General features: G+C 37.9%; 1 protein-coding gene across 8 annotated transcripts in view; it reads left to right on the top strand.

The window, feature by feature from the left end:
* Positions 1-24,895, top strand: part of HPCAL1 (hippocalcin like 1) — a 212,288-nt gene that overhangs the window by 131,590 nt on the left and 55,803 nt on the right. For 6 of the 8 annotated variants that reach the window (XM_056813308.1, XM_001371928.5, XM_056813309.1 and 3 more), the window contains one exon: positions 23,073-23,164. The exons of the other annotated variants lie outside the window; for them this stretch is intronic. The gene's annotated coding sequence lies outside the window, so the exon portion shown is untranslated. The remainder of the gene's footprint in view (positions 1-23,072; positions 23,165-24,895) is intronic. 8 annotated transcript variants of the gene reach the window in all.

The raw sequence follows: 24,895 nt of genomic DNA, 5'->3' as shown, positions 1-24,895 counted from the left end.
ATCTTATTTAAGATTTTTGCATATATTTAATTTAATGAATTTAATGAAATTGACCAATAGTTTTCTCTCTGTTTTTGGTCTTCCTGGCTTAGGTAATAGTACTATATTTATGTCATAAAAAGAATTTGGTGGAATTCCTTCTCTGCCTATTTTTCCAAATAGTTTATATAGTATTGGGATTAATTGTTCTTTAAATGTTTGATAGAATCCACTTATGAATCCATCTGGCCTTGGGGATTTTTTTTTTAGGGAGTTTTCAAGGCTTATTAAATTTCTTTTTCTGATATGGGATTCTTTAAGGATTCTATTTCCTCTTCTGCTTTTTCTCTGCTTTTGTGAAAGGAGTCCTCCACTTGAAAAAGAGAGCTTTCATGCCAGGCAGAGGTGCTTAGGGGAATAAAGGTTAGAATACTAGCCTACTCTGGGAAGTTCCAAGAATGGCAAAATTCATAAGACATCCCTGACATTCTGAGCATCTACCTAGAGATAACAATAGCTAGCATTCTGTTTTTATTGCTCAGTTTTACAAAGCATTTAATTCAATTCAGAAAACATTTATAAGAGTGCCTGCTATGTATCTGGCACTTGACTAAGCACTGGGGGTATAAATAAAGAAAAGACAATTGAGGGAAGACTACACACAGGAGAAAGCTGGAAAAGCAGAGAGGGGACAGCTGGGGGTACTTGAGGGTGGTGGGAGTTCTGTGGATTTGAAATCAAGCTGAATTGCAAGTGGCAAATGGGTGGAGTAAGTTAAGAGTTCCAATTGTTGTCCCCTATAGAGGAAGACCTTGAGAGGAATTAAATGTTCTGAGCTCCAATAGAGGAGGAAAGAGGCTGAGGAAGACCAGAAGGTATTGCATATCCCAGGCTGAGTTAGCACCATGGTGATGAGAAGTAAAGGTTTCATTTTAGCTTGGAGTCAGGAAGACCTGGGTTCAAATTTGGACACTTCCTAATTGTGTGACCCTGATCAAGCACTTAACCCTAGCCTCTACTGCTCTTCTGTCTTGAAAATGATATTTAATATCCATTCTAAAACAGAAGCTAAGGTTTAAACAAAACAAACAACCCCCCACAAAAAAAAGAGCAGGTTCTTACCTGACAGATTAAACAGATCACAGAATGGAATGAGGTAAAGTTTCTAGAAGAGTGAGATTCTGGAAACTATTCAGTGATATATACCTTTCCAAGTCCTGTTCATTTTCGCCTTGAGTGTTTCTTAGATTTTTCCCTTCTTGACTCTCACAGCAGCCACCTTAGTCCAGGTCTTTATTATCTCATATGTGGAATATCATACCTCTTTCCATTGTAAAATCCATTACACTTATTTTCTTAAAGCATGGCTGTTATGATAGGATCATAGAATTAGAGCTGGAATTGAGGTCAGCTAGGTCAGTCCTTTCATTTTTCAGATTATGAATCTGAGACTTACAGAGATTAAGTGACTTGCTCAATGTCACACCTAAATTATAACTGAGATGGGATTCGTACTCAGGTCCTTTGATTAAAAATCCAGTGCTTTTTTCACTACTGATTCATTATCATTTTCCTACTGAAGAACTTTCTATGACTTCTTGTAACAGCAAACATTTCCTGTATTGAAGGCTTGCCATTACCAGATCTCATCATACCTATCTTATCTCATTTCCTACTATTTTCCATCATGAAACTTCTATCCCTATTAGGTTCGTCCTCTTTACTATCCCCTGTGTATGTCATATTAGTTTTGCTTTCTTTGATTATGTTGTCACTTCTGCTTGAAATGTTTTCTTCCCTTCTCCCTTCTCATTGTCTAACGTTCTCTCTTTAAGTTTAATTTAACTATTACCTTCTCCATGACACTCTCAAATTCCTGGAGTCCATACTAAACTCACTCTTTCTTTGAATGTCAGTAGCTCTTATCATCTGTGTCATAACTTAAGCATCTATATGCTACTTTATATTGTTTTTTCTTTACTCTTTGCATAATGTCTTAAGTTTCTCCTGCATGAGGCTGGACAGAAAAGAGATAGTAGGGGAAAGCTGAGTAGCTCAGTGGATTGAGAGCCAGGCCTAGAGATGGGAGGTCCTAGGTTCAAATCTAGCCTCAGACACTTCCCAGCTATGTGACCCTGGGCAAGTCACTTAACCCCCATTGCCTAGCCCTTACCACTCTTCTGCCTTGGAGCCAATACATAGTATTGACTCCAAGACAGAAGGTAAGGGTTTAAAAAAAAAAAGATTGAACATGTTAAGATATATGATGAAATATACAGTGTGCAGGGAGGAACTATTAAAAAAATTGTATTCCCTTGATTCTAGGAAAAAATCCTACATTTGCATGATGTACCCCAAAACTTCATGCTAAACTTTACTAAACCAGTCCAATTGGCACATGGAAGTAAGAGGTGAACATGTTGAAATGTGAATTATGTTTCTTTCTACACATCACATTTTAACAATCAGTCATTCCATATCAGGAACTATACTATGCTTGGCACAAAAAGATAAAATTAAAATAGTCCCTGATCTCAATAAGTTTAAATCCAGCTAGGGAAAATATTAATGACCTATGGTACATACTGAACTAGGCAACTAGGATGGCAAAGGTACTGAAGATAAATACAAAGGAGGATTATTTAAGAAAATGGAAATATTTAATTTGGAGAAGAGAAAACTTATGGAAATCATGACAGCTATCTCTGAGTATTTGAAGAGCTGATATATAGGAGGACTGGATAATTTGTCCTCTTGGCATGGCTCCATAGGTCAGAAATAGGAGAAATAGATGGAAACCACAAAGAAGAAGAATGTGGGTATGGGGAAACTTCCTAATAATTACAGCTGTTCAAAAATTGAAATAGGCTTCCTTGTGTAGTATTGAGTTCCTAGTTCCCAGAAGTAATTTGGACACAGTTATAATAGTATAGGACAAATATCACCAATTTAACCATACTAGTAAATAAAACTTCAGAGTACTCTGCATGGTTTTGGTACTACTATCCAAAGGTGTGATGAATAAGTTTTCTTATTCCAGTATAGATATCAATGAGCCCCAGGGAAATTCTGACTATGGAGGAAGCAAAGTCAGTGAAAAGAAACCTACTTGACTTGAGGGTCTCTTGCTGTGTTGTCTGGGTGTGACTGTGGGTCTGACTCACAAAAGAGCTATTAACACTCTGCTGGGAAATGGTCTTCTAGTAACTATTATGCAGTAGAAAAGCAGCAGATGGCAGTAACAACTTGGCAAAGAAGTCACAGATGGCTATAGAAGCAAACCTATGTAATAATTGATAGAAGAGGGTTGAGAGAAAACATTTTTTTAAAGATAAAAATAAAAAATCTCTGTTAAATCTCTAGAATAAAGTATACAAAAAATGGAAATCCTAGAAAATTTTCAAAGAATGGTTCATACCATTATCCCTGAAAGCTCTCTCTCTCTCTCTCTCTCTCTCTCTCTCTCTCTCTCTATATATATATATATATATATATATATATATACTTGGGTTTCAATTACTCTTTTAGGCTACATATTAAAAACAGTTCATGATTACACACTAAATATTTCCCTTTTACCAGACCATTAGTTCTATTAGCGCTCTCTCTCTCTCTCTCTCTCTCTCTCTCTCTCTCTCTCTCTCTCTCTCTCTCTCTCTCTCTCTCTCTTCTCTCTTCTCTCTCTCTCTCTCTCTCTCTCTCTCTCTCTCTCTCTCTCTCTCTCTCTCTCTCTCTCCCTCCCCCTCCCCCCTCCTTATTCCCTCCTCCTCCCTTCATACCACTTAGCTTCTCCCTTCCTCCCTCTCTTTATACAACCTAGCTTCTCTTAACCTTTTGTGTCTCATGGACCCTTTTCACAGTCTGGTGAAGCCTTTGGACTCCTCAGAATAAACATTTTGTTATCATGCAAAACACTTCCATATGGGTCATTGTTATAAGAGCATACTCATATAAAACCACAACCCCCAAATAAAACATAAATAGGCTGATGTGAAAAATACTATGTTTTGATCTAAATCCACACAGATCCAACAATTCTGTCTCTGGATGTGGTTAGCATTCCCTCATAAGTCTTTCAGGATTGTCCCAAATCATTGCATTGCTGAGAGTAGCCAAGTTTTCAGAGTTAATCATTGTACAATAGAATAAGCTTTTTTAAATGGCTAAAATAAAGGAAATTAGAAAGGAAATTTATTATATTGAAATATAATTATCAGTTTAAAAAATAAGTTCACAGATCCCTTCTTTCTCTGAAATTGTGTTCTGGAGGATCTTGCAGCTCTGATAGCCTTTAGTTTCAGGTTCCTTTCAATTCCAGATTGTATCATTTTCCATTAATGTCCTAGAATTATCTATTAGTACAAGAAGGAAAACATTCTTCTGTGTCAAAAGGAAATTATTTGGAGTATCCCACTCTAATCAAAAAAGGTTGAGGAAGAAATAAACATTTGTTTATTCTCCCCATAACCCAATTCCTCTCCAGATGATTTTATGGGAACTGAGTATTATATTGACCAGTTTGCCCAAATTCTCTGTCTTATGTTTGATTCATTTTCAAAATTTTCTAATGAAGTTAGGATAGGGATAAGGATTGGAGATGGGATTTCATTGGAACTCCCATGGAAGGAAAGCCTCTTATGTTGATGAAAGTTGGTATCTTTTCTAAAACTTACAGCTCTAGAAAGTTTTCTAAATGTACTAGTTTACTGTTGGTGGAGCTGTGGATTGGTCTAGCCATTCTTGAAGGCCCATGCCTAAACCATGAATAGACTGTACCTACTCTTAAATGACCATTACAACACCTATACTTCAAAGAAGTTAAAGAAAGAAGGGGGTATGTGTGGTATGTGTGTGTATTATGTGTATACACATACACTTTTTGTTGTTTTCAATCTTGTCTTACTCTTTGTGACCACATTTAAGATTTTCTTGGCAAAGAGTGGGCATTAGAGTGGTTTGCAATTTCTTTCTTTAGCCTATTTTATAGATGAGGAAACTGAGATAATGTTGATTAAGTGATTTGTCTAGGGTCAAATAGCTAGTAAGATTCTGAAGCTTGGTTTGTACTCATGAAGAGGAGTCTTTCTTGACTCCAGACCCAGCACTCTATTCACTGCACTATTAGCTGTCCATATATACATATATCTACATTTATATTACATGTATGCATATTTTAGCATGCACAAAACCATATGTAGCAGCTCTTTTTTGTTATCCAAATTCACAGAGAGAAAGCAAGAATTTTTATTTGCTTATGTAGATGGATAGTGGAAGGGATAAATTCATTAAAAAATATATACATTACTTGAAAGAAAAACAATTTAAAAGAGAATTCTCTAGAGTTGTGTGAAGTAGACTGACATGCCACAGGTAACAGAGCCAGTATGTGTCAGAGTTAGCATTTGAACCTAGGTATTCCTAGCTCCAAGACCAGCTTAATTGACAAATAATGGTATTTGGGGATCCTGGTATCTAAAGAGATTCATCTTTGTGAAGCAATATGTGTCTCTTAGGTAGTCAGTGGCCTCAAATTTGTGCCTTGATTCCCCCACTTTTTCCATCTTTATTCTTGCCCCTAGTTTCTCACCCCCTTAGCATTACTTTTTGGCTTAACTGGGATTCATATAGGAAATAGATGGTATGTGTTGGAGGCTTTCTGGGAATTAGCCTGTACTTGTGGGGATTCTACCCTTTCTTGTCCATCTAGAAAACTAAGGAATACAAAAAGAATCTTGGCTTTGTTGTATGATTTGGTTGTATGATTTTGCCTCTGGGGGCTTTGGCTTCATTCATATCTCAATCCAATAAATGCATTTGCTGCCTACAAAATTGTTGTGCTGGTCACAGGAAGTACGACAAGGCAAAATCAGGAGGCAGATTAGTAGGAAACAGTGCAGCAAGCTCCTCCAACCCTGAGACTCATCCAAGCATAACTAGAAAATATATTACATTGATTTTTGATAGGGAAATCCAAGAAAATGTCACAGTGAGTCATTTTTTTTCAGCCCAGGTCAGCATAGGGAGTCAGAGCAGTGTATGAATAATGGGGATGGGGTTTGGCTGCAAATATACATCAATGAGCACTCTAGCTCCCAAGGAGAGGCTGTACACTAGGACAAGATGAGGTCCTAGACTTATATTGGGCACCACAAAAGGAGGTGTCATATGGTAGCTTCACTACCCAGTTCTGGGTCACAGGTAGACCATGATGCAGATCACAGATCCAGGGTAGACTGAGGAGAATACCGCCAAATAGAGGTAGCATTTCAGAATAAAGAGAAGTGGTAGGCTCTAAGCAACATACTGAGAAAAGAACAAAATTAGAAGCCAGCAGCAGCTATGTGGCTCAAATCCCAATAGCAAGAATAAGGTCTCAGTTCTAGCTTCTAGCATAGAGTAAAGCCTGCAGAGGAATAATCAGAATGAGAATCCTAGACCAAACGGTAGCCTGCCTTTGTCACTTTGAACCAGCAAAGATTAAAAGCTGGTTGATAGTGGCTGAGTCCAGCAGCAGTTAACTGTTGCCAGTACCTAAAGCCTAGTTCTGAAAATTGCAGAATTCAAATTGGGTATGGAGAGTGGGTACAGCAATTAGACTTTGGCCTGAATCAGACCATTTTGGGAACACTATGTGTTTCAAGGTCTCTAATCTAATTTGTCAGTGAGATCCTGGAATAATGCATTAGTCAGTACTCATAAGAAAGCAACAAGAGGACCAGCCTGGACCTTCCTTCCAGAAGTGTGCAAAGCCCAGCCCTAACTGTCTAAAGTATAAAGTGAATTAGAAGAAAAAGCAAGGAAAAGTTAGGAAAAAAAAAGAATCCTGCTTTAAAGCCATATGGTGACAGTAATGTTAAACACATAAACCCAGAAGAAAGACTCCAACATTTATAGGCAAAGACACAAAGAAAAACACAGCCTGGTACAAATTCAGTGAGAATTCCTGGGCAAGTCAATGCTAGAGTTTTTCCAAAAAAGGACAATTTTTCTTTCATAAATGAAATGAGACAGCTAGAATTAAAAATTATAAAAGAATTAAGAGTAATAAATGAAAAAAATTAGAAAAAATTAACAGATTACCATGAGACTCTACTTAAGCAACAAACTTTCTGAAAATTAAAATGAACCAAATAGACTATGACTAAGCCAATGACTATGAGACAAAAAGAAATATTACAGCAAAGTCAAAAAAGCCTGAAAAAGTAGAAGAAAATATAAAGTATCTCCTAATGGAAAAAATGGATTTGGAAAACAGATCAAGGAGGAAAAAAAAAAAGAATTATTTGACTCTCTGTATGCCATGACCAAAACAAAAGCTTTGATATCAAGAAATCTTAAAAGAAAACGGTCCAAATCTCTGAACCATAGGGCAAAGTAGAAACAAAAAGAATCCACTGGTCATCTCCTGAAAGAAATCTCCAAATGAAAACTCCTAGCAGCATTATAACCAAATCCAGAGTTTACAGGAAAGGAAAAAATTTGCAAGCAGCCAAAAAGAAAGAATTTAACTACAAAGGAATCAAAGTGAAGATCATATGTGATTTAGTATCCACAAATATAAAAGAATGAAGAGCTTGGACTATAGTATTCCATCCAGAAGGCAAAGGATATAGATTTGTCACTAATAATTATCCACCTAGAAAAATTTAGTATAATCCTATGGGGGGAAGGGAGGAACAGATCTTTAATGTTTTATAAGAATTCCTGATAAAAAGATCAGAACTTTGCAACTTTGCAGTTCAGACACAAAGAGTTCAGAGAAACAATAAAAGGTAAACACAAATGAATGAACTTAAAGGACTTAAAAGGGATGAACTGTCTATGTTCAAATATGGGAGAACTGATACAATGTGTCTCCTCTGCACCCTGTCATCATCAGGAGTTATAGAGAGAATATAATTAGTTAAGTACTTGGAATAATTCTGTTATATCTTGATTTTAAGAGAATAGAGAGAAGAAGAATAGAAAGAGAGAAGAGGGAAACCTTCGTTCTTGTTCAGTTACTCTCAGAACAAGGCAAAGGATTATATCACCAGAAGTAGTACACTACGTGAGTGCCACCACACTTTGCGGCACTGCCACATACAGTACTCCAGGAGCACAGGATGTGGATGCATCCACATCCTGTGCTCCTTTCACTGACCACCAATTAAAGAGGTGCCCTTCCAGAAGTGCAGTGGGGGCCAGATTAATGGCCTCAGGGGGCCTCAGTTTGGGGGCCCCTGCCCTAGAGGATATGGGGGAAAGCCAAGAAAATTTGTAAAATCAGGTTGTACAAAATAGACAAAGAAGAAAAAGTGGATAGAGTAGAATGGCTAGCACTTGAACCTCAGTCTCATCTGAACCAGGCAAAGAATTCTTATACAGATCTGGGCATACAAATATGTATCACTCAACAGAGAAATAGGAGGGAAGAGGAAGATTGGTTAGTAACTAACTCCAACCTTGTACAAAAATATTTTGCTTTTTTTGAGGTGGTAAAGAATGGGGATCTGAAGGGGTGCCCATAAATTGTGGAATAGCTGAGCAAATTATGATGTATATGATACATGAAATATAAATGTGATGGCATATTATCATATTGTAGGAAATGATGAAGAATATGGTTTCAGAGAACCTTAGATGAAAGATTTAAGAGTTAAATGAACTGATGCAATGAAGTGAGAACCAATAGAAAAGTTTTTACAATAACAACAGCATGATAAAGTCAACTCTGAAAAAATTGATCAGGATAATGACTAACAACAATTTTAGAGGGCTAATAACGAATAATACTACCCCTCTCCTGATTGAAAGGTAGACTCAGAGTGCCAAATGAGACACGATTTTTAAATATGACCAATGTAGAAATTTGTTTCACTTAAATATATGTGTTTTTTAATTTTTTTTTTCAATTGGGGGTGGAAGGGGAAGGAGAGGGTAGAATTTTGCATATTAAAAATACCTATCATTTTTAAATTTTAAAAATTGTTTTAAAAACATAAGAGAGACAGGAAAGACACAAAAAGATAAGATTAAAAAGTTGTTCTTTGTTCCCTTCACCATGCCACCTTTCTGTCTCTTACATTATTAGCTCAGGGGAAATAGAGAGGCTCCCATGGATAAGGTAACACGTGAGATAATCTGGGGAAGGATAAAAGGAATTTTTACAATAAGCTGAGGAAAGAGTGAATTTCTTAGGATGGAGATCTTTGTGACTGTATTTAATTTTTTAAAACATAAGACCTGATTGGGAATCAGCTAGCAGTTGAATTTGACTAGTATTTGGGGGGGCGGGGAGGAATAAAGTAAAAAGCTGGAGATGTATATTGGAGCCAGGTTGTGATGGAAACTACAAGGAGTTGTTTTATCCTAGAATCAATAGGGAGCCCTTGGATGTTTCTGAGCAAGAGAGCATATGATAAGTTTTTTAAAACAGAAAATTTGTTTTGGTAGATGCATGAAATGAAGGATGGACTGGAAAGAGATTTGAGATAGGACAAACAAAAGCAAATGATCTCTAAGGTCCCTTGGAGCTAAGATATGAATGGCAACAATAGAGGTTGTATCCATAGGTAAAATCTTCCCAAAATAGTATTAGCTGAAGTGGATCTGAATTCATTGTTTTGTTTCTCTGGTAGGACCCCTCAGCTATTTCATTATTTTCCTATTGGCAGATGTTTGTTGGCTTTTCCTCCATTTTAAACCCATGTAAGAGGAGGAGCCTTGGAATCATCCAAAGGAAACGCTTAAGAGCAGAGCTTAAGGGTTTAGGCAGCTCTTTATATTAGAATCAAAAGAAGGAGGGAGTGGGAAGAGTACCATTATGCTTAAAATAGTGTCTAGGAGCTTAGGAGATTCCAAGAATTCTGTTGATATACAACTAACCATTTCATTTGCTCTGCTGTCTGCCAGAAAGTCTTGAATAAATGGGGTTTTATGTCTCATTCAATTCCAACAACGTTGGCTGCAGCCCAATTCCTATAGGCCCTTTGGGGAAGGCTGGCTGATTTGGGTGCCTGAAGAGGGCCCAGTGCTTTATTCCATTTTCTTTGAGAGATAGTATAATCTAACAGAAAGAATACTGGGCTTAGAATCAGAAGTTGCTTTTTGATTTCCTGTTGTGCTATGAGCAAATCTTAGTTTCTTCATCTGTATAGTATATATATGTATAGTATATACTGTATAGTAGTAGTAGTAGTCTCTTGGTAACTGAGGATGACCATTTTCTTTGTGCGCTTTCATCTGTGATATAGATGAGTGTGCACAAAGACACTTGTGCGTGAAGGAGATTTAAGTGGAAAAGTCGATGCACAGAGACAGTCCCACTCTCTCGGCATTGGAAGCCCAGGTACAGTGGCACGAAAAGTCGTTATACCTGGAGACTTCCTCAGCTGCATTGGATGGCTGTGTTGTCCTTTGTGCTCCAACACGCCCTGAGCACTCCACAGTGCTTTGCTGCGTCGCCATCTCAGCCGTTGAACCTTCTTATTGGTTTCTTCCATCTGTTCGGCCAAAGCAGTCTTCACATGCTGGGTGAGCAAAGCCCTGGTTCACCAGGGGTCGACGACCCAATGGCTACCCTCACAAGGTTTGGCTGGCCTGTCGAAGCCGTTCCCCGGGGTGTGGCTGCTGCTGCATGCTAGCAGCTACTGGGAGCCACAAGTGAGAGCTGGGTGTCAGGTGGGGGTCAGAGGCTGGAGAGCTGCCCTAGGAGGGCACGACAAGCCCTCCATACCAGAGATACTACCCCTCCCTGAGCACCCCGTAAAATGAAGATTATTATACATATAACCTAGGTGGAGGAGTGAACTCTAGCTCTAGCTCTGGAGTCATGTAGACCTAAGTTCAAATCCATTCTCATGAACTTACTACTAGTTGTGTAACCCTGGGAAAATAACTTAACCTATTTCTATCTCAGTTTCCTCATCTGAAAAATAAGGATAATAAAAGCATCTACTTACCAGGGTTATTATGAGAATTAAATGAAATAGTATTTGTAAAATGTTTAACACAGTACCTTGCACTTCCTTAAAATATTTTGTACTATTTAGGTAATAGTGTTTCTGTGAGGACTTAACAATTTATCATCATCATCATCATCATTATTATTATTCTACTGCTAGCAAATTCAGCTTCCACAAAAGTCCAACTCCAGGGTCTCCTCATGGCATGGAGATAATCTTAGGTTCTTAAAGACTTAAAAGGTAGGGGTGTATGTGTGTGTGTTTGTGTGTGCATGCACACACATGTACTCTGTGCACGTGCATGCATGGATGTGTGTATGTGAGAGAGATAGACAGAGAGAGAGACAAAGAGAGACCAAAGGCATGGGGAAAAAATCTAGATTCTTATTGATTCCAAAAAATAAGGTGACCAAAAAACTCATCAGTTATTGGCCCATATGGACTCCTCTCCAATCTATACAAATGTTTATTAAAGGTTATCTAGGCACAATTTGAAGGCATCCTCAATGAAGGTATTAGTAGAGAACAAGTAGGTTTCCACAAAGGATAATCAATAAATGGACAACATCTTTACCATCTCATAGTTGACTATATTGTATAGAGAATATAAACTCCCATTGTGCTTACTATTTATTGATTTTAAAAAGCATTCTTACGATGTGGGAAGGGTAGGGAGGATTTGGGATGCTAGTGGATGGGATCTATTAGGTAAAGTGAGTTAAACATATAGGAGATCTATGATTTTATTTGTGTAATATCTTCTTTTTTAAAAATGGAAATACTTGTTTTGTTTCGATTTGTAAACATTTGGAATAACAATAAAAATAATAACAATTTAGAATTTTTACAAGTACTCTGCTTTGTAGAATCAAAAAATAACTTACAAATTATTTTACAACATCAAGTTCATTCAAGATTCCTTGAAAGATATAACAAAAGATAGAGCCCAGCTTATTTGCTGTTATGTGTTATTTGTATCAAAACCCAAGATATTATAGAGCATCCTGGGAAGAATCTGTAATCACTTGAAGGAATTTGATCTGTCCATCCACACAGGAAAAGCCAACAGATAATATCTATTGCCCAGATTTCAACTTGCATCCGAATAGACAACCTATCCAGCTTATCTAACAGTATTTATATTTGGGACAGGCAATAAAGATAGGCAGTGATCTAGGCCCAGAGCTGAAAAAGAGAACAATTTGAATTACCTCCAGGAAGTTACAAAGTACTTCTCCTAACTCTAAGTTTCCCATAACCGCAAACTCATATTTTTCTATACAAATATTTCACCAATCTTGTTACTATATGGTGGTGAATACCACTATCTTCAAACCACTACCTTATAGTATAGCTTTGAAAAGCACTGCCTTCTAAGAAATCAAGATGAGCCTCACACAAAAGGCAGTGAAGAAGTTCATGGTGGTTATGTGCAAGCCACAGCATATAACCCAATCACTGCAAAGAAAAATAAAAGGGAATAATATCATCAAAGTATTGTATGACAGAAAGAGAAGGTGAACTGATCATATGACACATGAAAGGGATTACAGAGAGACAGTGAAAGTGCCCTAGTGGTACTCTTGTGACCTCAGAGGAAAGTGGGAAAGATCTGCAGCACATGAGGTGAGCCTCCTGTGGCAAACATTCACTTTATTTTTGGGTTCTTAATGCTTAACATAGTGACTAGGATATAATAAGCCCTTTACAAATGCTTCTTGAATGACTTGAGGAGCCATAATAGTTCCTGAGCCTTAGTTTCCTCACCTATAGGGCTGAACTTAAATGATATCTGAGGTCCCTTTTAGTTCTGACATTCTGTGATTACAATCATGACTCCTGGATGGCTATGGGAAAAGAAAGGTAATAGCAATAACAGAGAAACCAGAAAACAAAACAAAACAAAACCTAGAAGCATCAAGCAGGGTGTCATGAAGCAAAATAATTATGCCACTCTATCTATAGAAATCCCTCTTATATAGAGTGAGTGGTTTGGATTGTTGTGAAGCCAGACAGAAAAGTTTGTGATCCATAATATGACATGTGTGATTGAGAGAAATGGACCAAGACTGAAGAAAATGAAATGCAAAGAAGAAAAACTCAAGAGCAGATAGATTCCTCCAGACCCCAGGAGGGGAGGGAGAGGATTCTATGGAAGGTTGAGAAGGAGGAGCAGTTAGCACAAGCTGACTTCTAGACACACTTCTTGAAGTGGTCTGGTCTCTACACCACTTGACTTCACTTCTCTCTGGCCAATCTCTCTGAAAGAGGAAGGCTGAAGAAGTACTTGGCTTTTACACTCCTTGACCTGGCTGAATGGAAAGAGTCTTGCCCAGTGAATATCTCAACTGAATATAAACTGTTTTCCCTTAGGGGAATCAACTTTATTTCTTCTGAAGGAACTTTGAATTGAAGCCTTCTATCAGAAATAGGGGGTTATAGCTTAGGGAAGCTCCTTTCCCTCTATCCTGTATTTCTTTATCCCCCTTTCCCAAAAGAGAATACATTAGACCTTTTACTCTAAGAAGCTGTCTTTAACTTTGTAGTAGGAGGGAGAATTTAAAATATTCAAAAGGAAGATCAGGAAGGGGCTAACTCACTGTCTGGTACGCTGAGACTCCTTTGGGCTGTCTAGCAGGGAGAACAAGAAGGTGTTTCTCGGAATTCAGTCCCTTTAACTCAGCCTGCATCCTGGGGTAACATCTATTCAGTCCTTCTCTCTCAATATTTCCCTCCACTACAGATGGTAGTATGAGAGTCCCTTTGTCTGAGGAACCACCCTTCAAATTTCTGCTGACATTGCCTCTTCTTCTGGCCAGTACTTCTGGTGGCCCTTGGCATTTACTAGTTTTAGGATTTTCGTGAGATTTAGAATGAACTGAAAGAGACCTAGAGAGACCATCATAACCATTTCCTGACATTTCCTGAAAAGGGCAAACATCTTTACCATCTTTACTACTAATTCTGGTAGCAAAGTATGTTTTCTGAGTTTCCTACAGTGATCTTTTAGGACTCTTTTTATCTAGTTGTTGAGAAAGGGGGAGTGTGGGTGGGGTTTAAAAAAACAAAACAAAAAAGTGAAAACAACTCTTGCTTAGAAGTCCAAAGACCTAAACCCTAATCTTGATTGTACCCTTAGCTCTATGATTTTGGACCAGTAACTACCTTTCTGGGTCTTGGTTTCCTCCTCCTGAGAGAGCTATACTGGGTCATTTTAAAGGTCTCTTTCTGCTGTGTCATTCAGAGCTTCATCAGAAACAATCAGCCTAGGGCAAAGATGGAATATTCTGTTTTTTCACCTGGTGTCTTTCATGTTTTTTTCCTTTTTAATTCCTATAACATAAGAGAGGAGAAAGCTTAGGCTTCATGAGTTAAGAAAAGAGTAAAGTGTGTGGGAAAAGGTATTTGGGGAGGAGATCTAGATATCCCCAGGAATAATTAATCACCAAGTTACTTTGCACTGGTGCACACAGTGAATAATGCCTACACAGAAATTCACCTATTGATTGCCTATTTATTGGCAGGATTTTATAATTAGTGGCAAGAGCAACCAAGCTTCCTACTTCTCTTACTTTGATCTCTTTGGGTGTATCCTGGCTACAGTTTATTTGATTACTGAAAGATATGTGGGGGAAGAGAGTAAGGGAATTTTAAATGTCTGTTTTGTTCCATGATAGGATAAAATAACCAATGAGAGAAGAGGTTGAAACTAAAGCAAGGTGGGGCAGCTAGGTAGCTGGACAAGTCATTTAACCCTGATTGCTTAGACCTTACCACTCTTCTGTCTTATAATTGATACTAAAACAGAAAATAAGGGTTTGAAGAGGAGAAGAAGCAGGGGGAAGAAGAGGAAAAGAAGAAAAAGGAGGAGGAAGAGAAGATTAAAACAAGATTGAAGAAAAACCTATATCTGGTATTAAGCCTTAACATATCTGCCCCTCTCCCATCTCTCTGCCAGGACTGTGGATGATCAAAAATAGGCTACAATTGAATAGTCTGGCTATATGTAGATTCATTTTTCAGTTCATGCATGTTATGTTAAATTGCCTTTTCCAACCCAGGCAAAGATTTTTTGTCTATAAATTTATGGTTTTTTTCTTTCTTTCTTTCTTTCTTTTTTGCAGGGGTGGGGTTGGGATTGAAGTTTAGTAAAGACTTGAGATGAGCAGACTCGAGCTCTGTCTACACTTGACTTGTTCCATTAGCTGTGTGAGTTTGGAGGCAAGCTGTCATTTATATCCTCATCAGGAAAAGGAATACTTTGACAAAATTCCTCCTTGTCTCCAATGTTTTTTTCTTTTATTTTCCAGTTTTAATAGGGATAAATGCAAAGTCCTATACTTGGAATCAAGGAATCAATTTCACAAACACAAATTGGGGAAATGCAGCACCTGAAAATAGACCTAAGAGTTTTAGTGACTAAAAGACCAAAATGAATGTACAACATGGCAGTCCAAAAAAGCTAACATAGACTTAGGATAATCTGAGAGACACACATTGTTCAAAAGAAGGGGAAGAAATAATAATCCCAGCATACTCTGTTCTGGTTAGAACATTTCTGTAACGTTTATCCAGTTTTGCTCACCACGTTTTTAGAAGCACACTGACAAGCTGGAGTATATCCAGAGGAGAATAACCAGAATGGTGAAGGTATTAGAGATCACACTTACAATATAAGAACCACTCAAAGAACCTGAAGATTATTTACCATGAAGAAGAAAAGAGTTGTGGGAACATGAGAACCATCACGGTACATGGGGAAGGGCACGGGTTTTGTAAATTCCTTTCTGAGTGGCACTATAACCTCTCTGGGCCTCAGTTTCCTCATATATAAAGCTGTATAGGTAAGACTAAATTACCACTGAAGACCCTTCTTGTTTTAAATGTATAATCTTCTTTCAAGATCCAGATAAAGATCTTAAAAAAATAAATAAAACCCTTGCCTTCTGTCTTAGAATCAATACTAAGAATAAGTTCCAAGGTAGAAGAGTAGTAAGATCTAGGCAATTGGGATTAAGTAACTTGCTCAGAGTCACATAGCTAGAGAGTGTCTGAGACAAGATTTGAACCTCCTATCTCCAAGCCTGTCTCTCTATCCACTGAGTACTTTCTGTTATTGTGATTTTTAGGAAAGGGGGAAAGGAAGGTTACACAAAGGAAGAAGGCACATATAAATAAAGCTGAATTTATTAACAGGCAAAGGAAAGGTTTTAGGAATGGAATAAGGGGAAAAGGTTAGCATCTGACTCTTATCCCTCTATATTTAATTATATAATTAAGTTTATTCTGACTACCTATCTAAAGACTATCAAGGCTAATCCCACAATAAAGCCCAAAATCTCACACAAAGAGTCAATGGTTGATTAGATTACAGGAATCCCAGGTATGGTGTTCTCAGATGGTCTCAGCAAAGTAGAGTTGCTCTCCAGTAACTGTCCACTAGAACTGGAGATTTCCTCTCACCAAAGCTAGTAGATCCTCAAAGTCCAGTTGCTTGATGGATGGATTTCCAGGATGTCTCAGCTATACACCTTCCTCCTTCACCTTTCAGCTCCAGAGTGGCAGTTGGCAAAACTGTTCCTTGGAACTCTGATTCAACCAGCTCAGACAAGATTCTATGTCTTAAGATCTGTCAATCATGCTTTCCCTTGCTACATTTATCTCTGTTTAATTATCTCCAATTTACCCTGTATGTACTTTGTGCATAGTTAATTGTACCTTAGACTGAATTCCTTGAGAGCAGAGACTATCTTTTGACTTCCTTTGTATCCCCAGCACAGCCTAATACCTAGCACAAGGGAGCTTTCTAAATGCTTATTGACTAACTGATAAAAAAAAAAAATAGGAATCTCAACTTAAAACACAGCCTACAAATGTTCATAATCCTCAGAGCATCTCTCTGGCTTTGGACTGTAATGTGTGTGTGTTTATATGTGTATGTGTACATATGTACATAAATTTATCTTTATATACACACATATATGCATATTTACATTTTCTCCTCTATATATTTGTGTCACTCTACCCCTACCAGACATCCTCCTAATTAGATTTGTCTTGGAGTAATATTAAAACAGTTTGTTGCTTCCTGAGTATACACCCACACTCCCAGCCGTGGCTGAGGGAAGGAGGGAAGGAGGCCCAGCAGCAGGAAGAAAAGATGAGAAACCTTACCTAGGATTCCAAATCTGTTACTTGTATAGCAGAGTTGTCTACAAAAAATGATACAGTGCATGCAAATATCTTTCAAGTATCCCCCTTTGATTTCAGGGTAGTAGTCAGTCCTGACAGTGATAGCATAAGAAAGAACTTTAGAGATGGAGACAGAAAGATCTAGACTTGAATTCCACTTTTGCTATTTACTACCTGTGTAAGCATGGGTATCTCCCTTAACCTTTCTGAGCCTCAATGTCCCCTTCTTTAAAATGGGGAGATAGGTGCAAATAGGAGGTTTAGTGGATTATGAGCCAGACCCAGAGACAAGAGTCCCTGCATTCAAATCTGGCCTCAGACACTTCCCAGCTCCTAAAATGGGAGATAAGGGTTTAAATTTTTTTAAAAAATGGAAGTATAAGAATACTTTCACCACCTACATCCCTGGGTGGCTTTAAGGACCAAATAAAATAATGGAATAGGTAATACTTGGATTATGTGTACCTAAAAACACTTTCAGACTTCATGAATCTGGGCCTTTATTGGCATGAGTATTTCCTCTATGCTTTATCAGATAGTTTTACTCTGGCCAAAAATTCATAACCTTGGGGCAAGTCTACTTAAGAGTCTCTTTCCATTTTACTATGATGTCTCAGAGATGTCAGACACACAGTTCATTTCCAGGCCTACACTTGAAGCCTTTGTAATTTAGTAGGACCTGTCAGAGCATGTGTTTTGCTGGCATAGCCTTTGAGAGCCCAAGGCCCCCTCCACCCTGATGAGGAATCAAATGAGGGCTTTAGCAAAGAGATGTGCACTCAAACTATTATTAATTAACTAGACTTCTATTAACCACTTCAAAGATTGGTTCAGAGAAGTCTCCATTTATCAGAATTGCCTAGTACCATCTTTCCTTCTTACACAGAATTTTCATCAGCTCATCCTGTGTGATCAAAGGATGGTGGCACCATTATGGAGGTGACAAAATCTTTCTTTATTGTACATACTCCCCTCACTTTTGAATTCTCTGCCTCCCGTCCTTGAAGTACCTAATATTGTCTTTTGTATCTATCTGCTCATTTCTCATTCCCCACTAAATCTTACTCTATCCATGTGAATTTTAGTTAAGAATGGCCCCTTCTCCCAATTAATTTGCATTCAAAACTTTATTGTTTTCTATTCTTTTTTTTTTTGAGAGAAGAATGATATCTGGCTAAAGGGATTTAACAAGTAGTAGTAATTCTTTTGGAAGGTAGTAGAGGTACACATTACCTAATTCTTGGTTATTTTGTATTTGTATTTGTTTTAAAGTGTGGGAGAAGAATCATAAATGAGAACTGAGTTTGGTGATCCTGTGGCTGTCCCTTTGTGGAGAGCTATAAAAATGTATTCAGTAAACTTATTTTATATTCCCAGGCCTCGGTGTTTTTGTGCTCCAAAAGGAAAAGGCAGGGGTAATTTGTAAGACAATTGCTAGACAAAAATCGAGGGCAACCAGTCGTAACGCAACATAATTATTTCTGTGTAATGACTTCTGCTCCTTGATTCGGTCTAGAGCAACAACTGTAATCTTTATCTGTCACAGGAAAGCTGGCTATTTGGGAACTCCTGTGGTTTAGTGATGGAGCTTCTAGGAAATTTGCAATTTGAGTTAATCTCATGTTCCCAAGAAGCCAAGAAGAACAGGTTAGCTAAGTTCCCTGCAATGATGGGAGCTTCTTCCTGCTTAGAATTGTTCATTTTCTTTTTTTTTTAAACCCTTACCTTCCTTCTTAGAATCAATACTGGGTATTGGTTTTAAGGCAGAAGAATGGTAAGGACTAGGCAATGGGGATTAAGTGACTTGCCCAGGGTCACACAGCTAGGAAGTGGCTGAGGCTAGATTTGAACCCAGGACCTCCCATCTCTGGGCCTGGCTCTCAATCCACTGAACCACCCTCCTGCCCCCAGAATTGTTCATTTTCAAAGCTAGAAGCATACTCTAGTATCAGTGATGAAAGTTTTCTGATTTTTTCCAGAGTAGGGAACTAGAAGCTCAAAGAGAAGAAAAAGCCTTAGCCAAGATCACATAATTAAAAAATGATGAAACTGAGGGCTAGTAGATAGGTATCTTGATTTAGCATCATAGAATTTAAGAACTAAAAGAAACTCTCAGAAGCCATCTAGACCAATTTGTGTGTGTATGCATACCCTACAAATGGTCATCCATCTTTTGCTTGAAGGCTCCTAGTCTAATGAAGTCACATAGTCAATAGATATCAGAGGTAGGATTTGAACCCAGGTCTTCTGATTCTAAATACAGTGAGAAAGGTATTTGTTATAGAAAAGGTTGTTCATGGTACAGCAATTTAGATCTTGTCCCTGAAGAATGTATCACAAGTTATAAACTCTGCATGAGTCATACCTGACATTAGAATTTAGTTGCCATCAAACATCCATGAGAGACAATGCATTGAGAGTTAAAAGAGCCAGTTTCTATGCCAAGAAGACATGGCTTTATCCATATCCCAAGAGGCCAAAGATAAGGGATAAGGACCTACTTGTACAAAATTATTTATATATAACATCTCTTTTTGTGATGGCAAAGAACTGGAAATTGAAGGGATGTCCATCAATTAGGAAATGGCTGAACAAATTGTGATATAGGATTGTAATGGAATACTATTGTGCCATAAGAAATGACAAACAATGAACACAAAAAAAGCCCAGAAAGACTTATATGAAGTGATGCAAAGCAAAGTGAGCAGAACCAGGAGAATGTTGTGCACAATAACAGCAATAATGTGAATGATTTGACTACTATCAGCAATGCAAGTATCCAGGGCAACTCCAAAGGACTCATGATGAAAAAGGCTACACACTGCTACAGAAGGAACTGTTGGAGTCTCAAAGTAGATTTTATTTCCTCTGAGTTTTTCTTTTGTGTAAGTTGTGTTTCTTTCACAACATGATGAACATGGAAATATGTATTGTATAATAATATATCTGCAATGTTATTATCTGCTATCTTGAGGAAGGAGAAGAGAAAGAAGATGAACCACAAAATATCAGAAAATGATTATTAAAATTATATTGACATGTAAAAAATTAAATAGAATTTTTAAAAAAGACTTGGGTTTGAATACCATCTCTATAATAACTGATTATATGATTCTGGGACAAGTCATTCAAATTCTCAGTACCATAGACCATTGTCTGAGATGGTGATTTTCAAAAGTTCTTCCTTCCAGCACCCAGTTTTCTTTCCTGTCTGCATTAAACATTTAAGTTGGCATCATTACTGGAGAGTTAAGAAACTTACATGGATACAGATTGCCTTAAATAAGAGTACATTTTTGAGTTCTTTGTGAATTCAAGTTCCAACATTTGAAAGTTAAATTGATTAACAGGCAAGTTATGTTTATTTTGTGAACATTGCATTTGGGAAATGGGAATAAGCATGTATATAGTAACTACTATGTACCTGGCACTATGCTAAGTCCTTTTTTATAAATTTTCTCATTGAATCATCATTACAATCCTTCAATATAGGTGCTGGTAACAGGCTATTTGTTTTTGGAGAAGCAATTAATTCAATAAATATGCATGATCAAGCAAAAAAAAATTCCTGCATTTCCCATGTCTAAATGTATGTTTCATTATGTATCATGAGTATGTTACCTTTCTGTCACCATATGAGTAGCAAGCTTCATCATTAGTATTTTGGAATGTTGCTTGGTTGTCGAATTGTTCAGAGTCTGGGAGAAATCTCAGAGGCATATTCAATCTGATTCATTTTACAGATAAAGAAAGAGATCCATAAAAATTAAATGACACCCAATTTCCCATATATGGCAAGTAATAGAGTTATGATTTGAACCCATAGTCACTTAATTCTACCCTTTGACTCCTAGCTCCTAGGCTAGGGGATTCTATATCAATGCCCTTTCCCTGAAAATCAGAGCACTTGACTTTTAGAATTCAGGGCAGAATTTTGACTCTGTACAGAATTTTAGCCTATGTTCATTCATTACCACTAGTATAATTTGCTGTATGCATGTTTTAAGCTTTGAATATCTTCTTAAAACCTTGTATCAGAATTAAGTGAATGAGGACCAAGAGAAAGAGAGGAACAAGAACCTTATTGCCATTTATCAGAAAATTTCTTCCCCTGATAATCTGCAAAAAAAAATTAAAAGAAAGCACTCAGGGGCATCTAACTTAACTTATTTAACTCCAGTTGCCTAGCCCTTACCATTCTTCTGCCTTGGAACCAATACCTAGTATCAATTCTAAGACAGAAAGCAAGGAGAGAGGGCAGAGAGAATGGGAGAGAGGGTAAGAGAGGGAGACAGAGAGAAGGAAAAGGGAGGAAGGAAGGAAGGAAGGAAGGAAGGAAGGAAGGAAGGAAGGAAGGAAGGAAGGAAGGAAGGAAGGAAGGAAGGAAGGAAGGAAGGAAGGAAGGAAGGAAGGAAGGAAGGAAGGAAGGAAGGAAGGAAGGAAGGAAGGAAGGAGAAAAAAGAAAACATTTAAGCACCTAGATGGGTTCATGGTCTTCTAATACCTATCCCTAATACAGGACCTTAGGAAAGGAATGGGATATATAAAACTAAATGGTATTTCATTCATTTATTATTAAACAAATCCTTATTGATTATTTATTATATGCAAGGCACTCCTCTGAGAGGAAAAAGAGGAAGAAATAAAAATTTGCATCCCTCCCTCCCATCAAGAAATTTACAGACTATTTATGGAGTTTTGTTGGTACTGCAAGTTGGAATACAGAACATGGAGTCAGAAAAAAACTGAATAAATTTGGCCTCTGAGAGTTAACAAGCCATGACCTTGGGCAAGTCACTAAATCTCTGTTTACTTCAATTTCCTTCATCTATAAAATAGGGATGTTAATAGCTCCTATCTCTCAAGGTTGTGAGGATTAAATGAGACATTTACAAAGTGATTAGCACAGTGTCAGGCACATAGTAAACACGATATAAATTTTAGCTATTTGTAGTAGTGTTATCAAGAACACTGAACTTGGAGTCAGAAGGTCTGGGTTTGAGTCTTGTCTATTTTAACTTAGAAAGATCACTTGACTTCTGGACTTATTTTCTTTTCTGTAAAATGAGGCATTTGGACTAGACCAGGAGTTTTTAACCTAAAATCCATGACTTTTTTAGAAATCAATTTTACATTAATTTTTCTTTTTAATATAATTAATTTCCTTTGTAATCTATATTTTATCTTATACATTTAGAAACACAGTTCTGGGAAAGAATTCACTGGTTTCACTAGAGTGCCAAAGGGATCTGTGACACCAAAATTAGTAGAGAATCTTTGGGCTAGATGATCTCTAAGGTCCTTTCCAGCTCTGCCACTGGAATCCAATGACTAACAAATGCAATACAAAGCAGAATAGTCAGTGCTGTGAGAGAGACACAGAGGAGGCACTATGGAGCTCATTTTACAGTCAAGGCAGATAGAGGTTAATTGACTTGCCCACAGTCACACAACTAGTAAGTGTCTAAGGTCAGGTTTGATTCAGGACTTCCTGACTGTAGACTCAGAACTCCACGGTACCACCTAGCTGCTTCCTAATAGGAATTCATCATTCACCAAAAGGTGTTGTTTTTTTTTAACTCCCATTGATGGTGTTGCGTTGGTTCCACACATTCTTCCCCCCACTCTCCCTCTCTCATCCGCCACCTTCCTTGTTACTATGCAGGGCACTTTCAGAAATTGAGGCTGGCTACTCCTTTTCTCAGAAGGCAGCTTCTGATCACAGCCTGCTGGAGCCACCTGCTAGAAACATCTAGCAATTAAAAGCTGGGCCTGAAGCCAAGAACAGTGATTTTTATTTATTTCAGTATAGGGGTGGCAGAGTCTCTACAGCCTAACAGGCTGACTTAATAAAAAGCAAGTTTGCAGGCTAATGTGAACACTTGGAGCTTCTACTCCACTGCCTTGTTAAGCACCTATAGGTGAATGACAGCAGGTGTCAATCTTCTTTTTCAGGGGCATGGTCTAGCAGCCTGGTGCTAGGACTTGGAGTCTAGAAGCCCAGAAATTCTCATCTCAATTCTGATTCTGAATTCTGCTGGCCTTGGGTAAGTTATCCCATAATGATTGGATTTGGACAGGAAGAAGGGTCAAGAGGAGAGGGGGAGAGGGAAGACTATGGGACAAGGAGTTTAGATTTGGTGACTTTTCAGGTCCTTTTCAGCTCTAAATCTATTACCCTGTGATCTAGTGAATCCTGAACTGTGATAATGTTTTTTAAAACCCTTACCTTTCATCTTAGAATCAGTACTATGTCTTGGTTCTAAGGCAAAAGAGTGGCAATTGCACAATGGGGTTAAGTGACTTGCCCAGGGTCACACAGCTAGGAAGTGTCTGAGGACAGATTTGAACCTAGAACCTTCCATCTCTAGGGTTGGCTCTCAATCCACTAGCTGCCCCTGGTGTAGTAACATTTGAAGAGGACTATATTTCCCTTCCCTGGGGAAATAACTATTGACTTATTAATAATAATAATAATGCAAGTTTCTTACACTAGTCCAACAAAGTGCTTTCATGTACAATCATCTCCTATGATTCTCACATCAATGCTATGAAATAAACAAGGCAGGTGTCATTACTTCCATTTTACAGTTAAGGAAATTAAGGCTTAGAGATTTGAAGTGTTTTGCGCTAGATCCAGTGTGATGTGATGGGAAGAGAATTAGATCTAGAGTTAGAGGATATGGGTTCAGATTCTTCCTCTGATACTTTCTGACATTCAATAAGTCACAATCCTTCTGCCCCTCAGTTTCTTCATCATTAAAATGGTGATGTTGTACTTGATGGTGTCTGAAGTTTTCCAGTTCTAAAATTACGGTTGTAGGATCACAAGATTAATAGGAGGAAACACCCAGATTGGTACCCAGATTCAGCCATGGTGTTACCTCTCTTCCCTTCTACCAGATGCTAAAATGGCCAGAGCCCTGTTAAAAAGGTTGTCAGTACCAGACCCTACCTCAGAATTCCCTGGGATTAGAGCGTGGCTTACCCTTTTTCCCTAGGGAGCTAGATAGAAGCCTAGGCTAAGAGTCAGGAAGACATGACTTCAAATTGGGTCCCACTTACTAGCTGTTTGACCCTAGTCAAGTCACTTAATCATTGTCTGACTCAGTTTCCTTATCTGTAAAATGGGGATAATAGGAGCACCTACTTCCAGGGTTGTTGTAAGGATTAAATAAGTTAATAATTATAAAGCACTTTGCAAGCCTTAAAGCACAATATAAATTCAGGTTAGTAGTAGTAGTAGTAGTAGTTATAGTAGTAGTAGTTATAATAGTAGTAGTCCCTCAAGCAACCTCATTATCTGAGACTAGAAGTTAGTCATTGTTATTGTTTCCTTTAATAATTAAGAGTATTGGCCAGTAGTCTGTTTCTTCTTCTAGTGAGTTTGTTGTTGCTGTTCAGTCATTTCCATCCATGTCCAATTCTTCACAACCCCATTTTAGATTTTCTTAGCAAAGGTACTGAAGAAGTTTGCCATTTCCTTCTCCAGCTCCTTTTATAGATGAGGAAACTGAGGCAAATGGGATAAAGTAACTTGCCCAGGGTCACACAGCCAGAAAGTCAGTCTGGATTTGAACTCATGAAGATGAGTCTTCCTGACTCCGGGCCCAGCACTCTATCCACTGTGCCATCTAGTCATTCCTAGAAGAAAGAAAATAGATTTTCAATCATTGAAAAAATGAAATTAATTTGTTTTTTAAAAATCCTCTGCAGTTGATCCACCCAGTGGGTTAGAAGCTTTCTTTCAGTCCTTTTGCTACTTTGTGGATGCCTAT

Source organism: Monodelphis domestica, chromosome 1, assembly GCF_027887165.1.
Source record: "Monodelphis domestica isolate mMonDom1 chromosome 1, mMonDom1.pri, whole genome shotgun sequence".
NCBI lineage: Eukaryota > Metazoa > Chordata > Mammalia > Didelphimorphia > Didelphidae > Monodelphis > Monodelphis domestica.
This window is presented reverse-complemented; position numbering and strand designations above follow the sequence as displayed.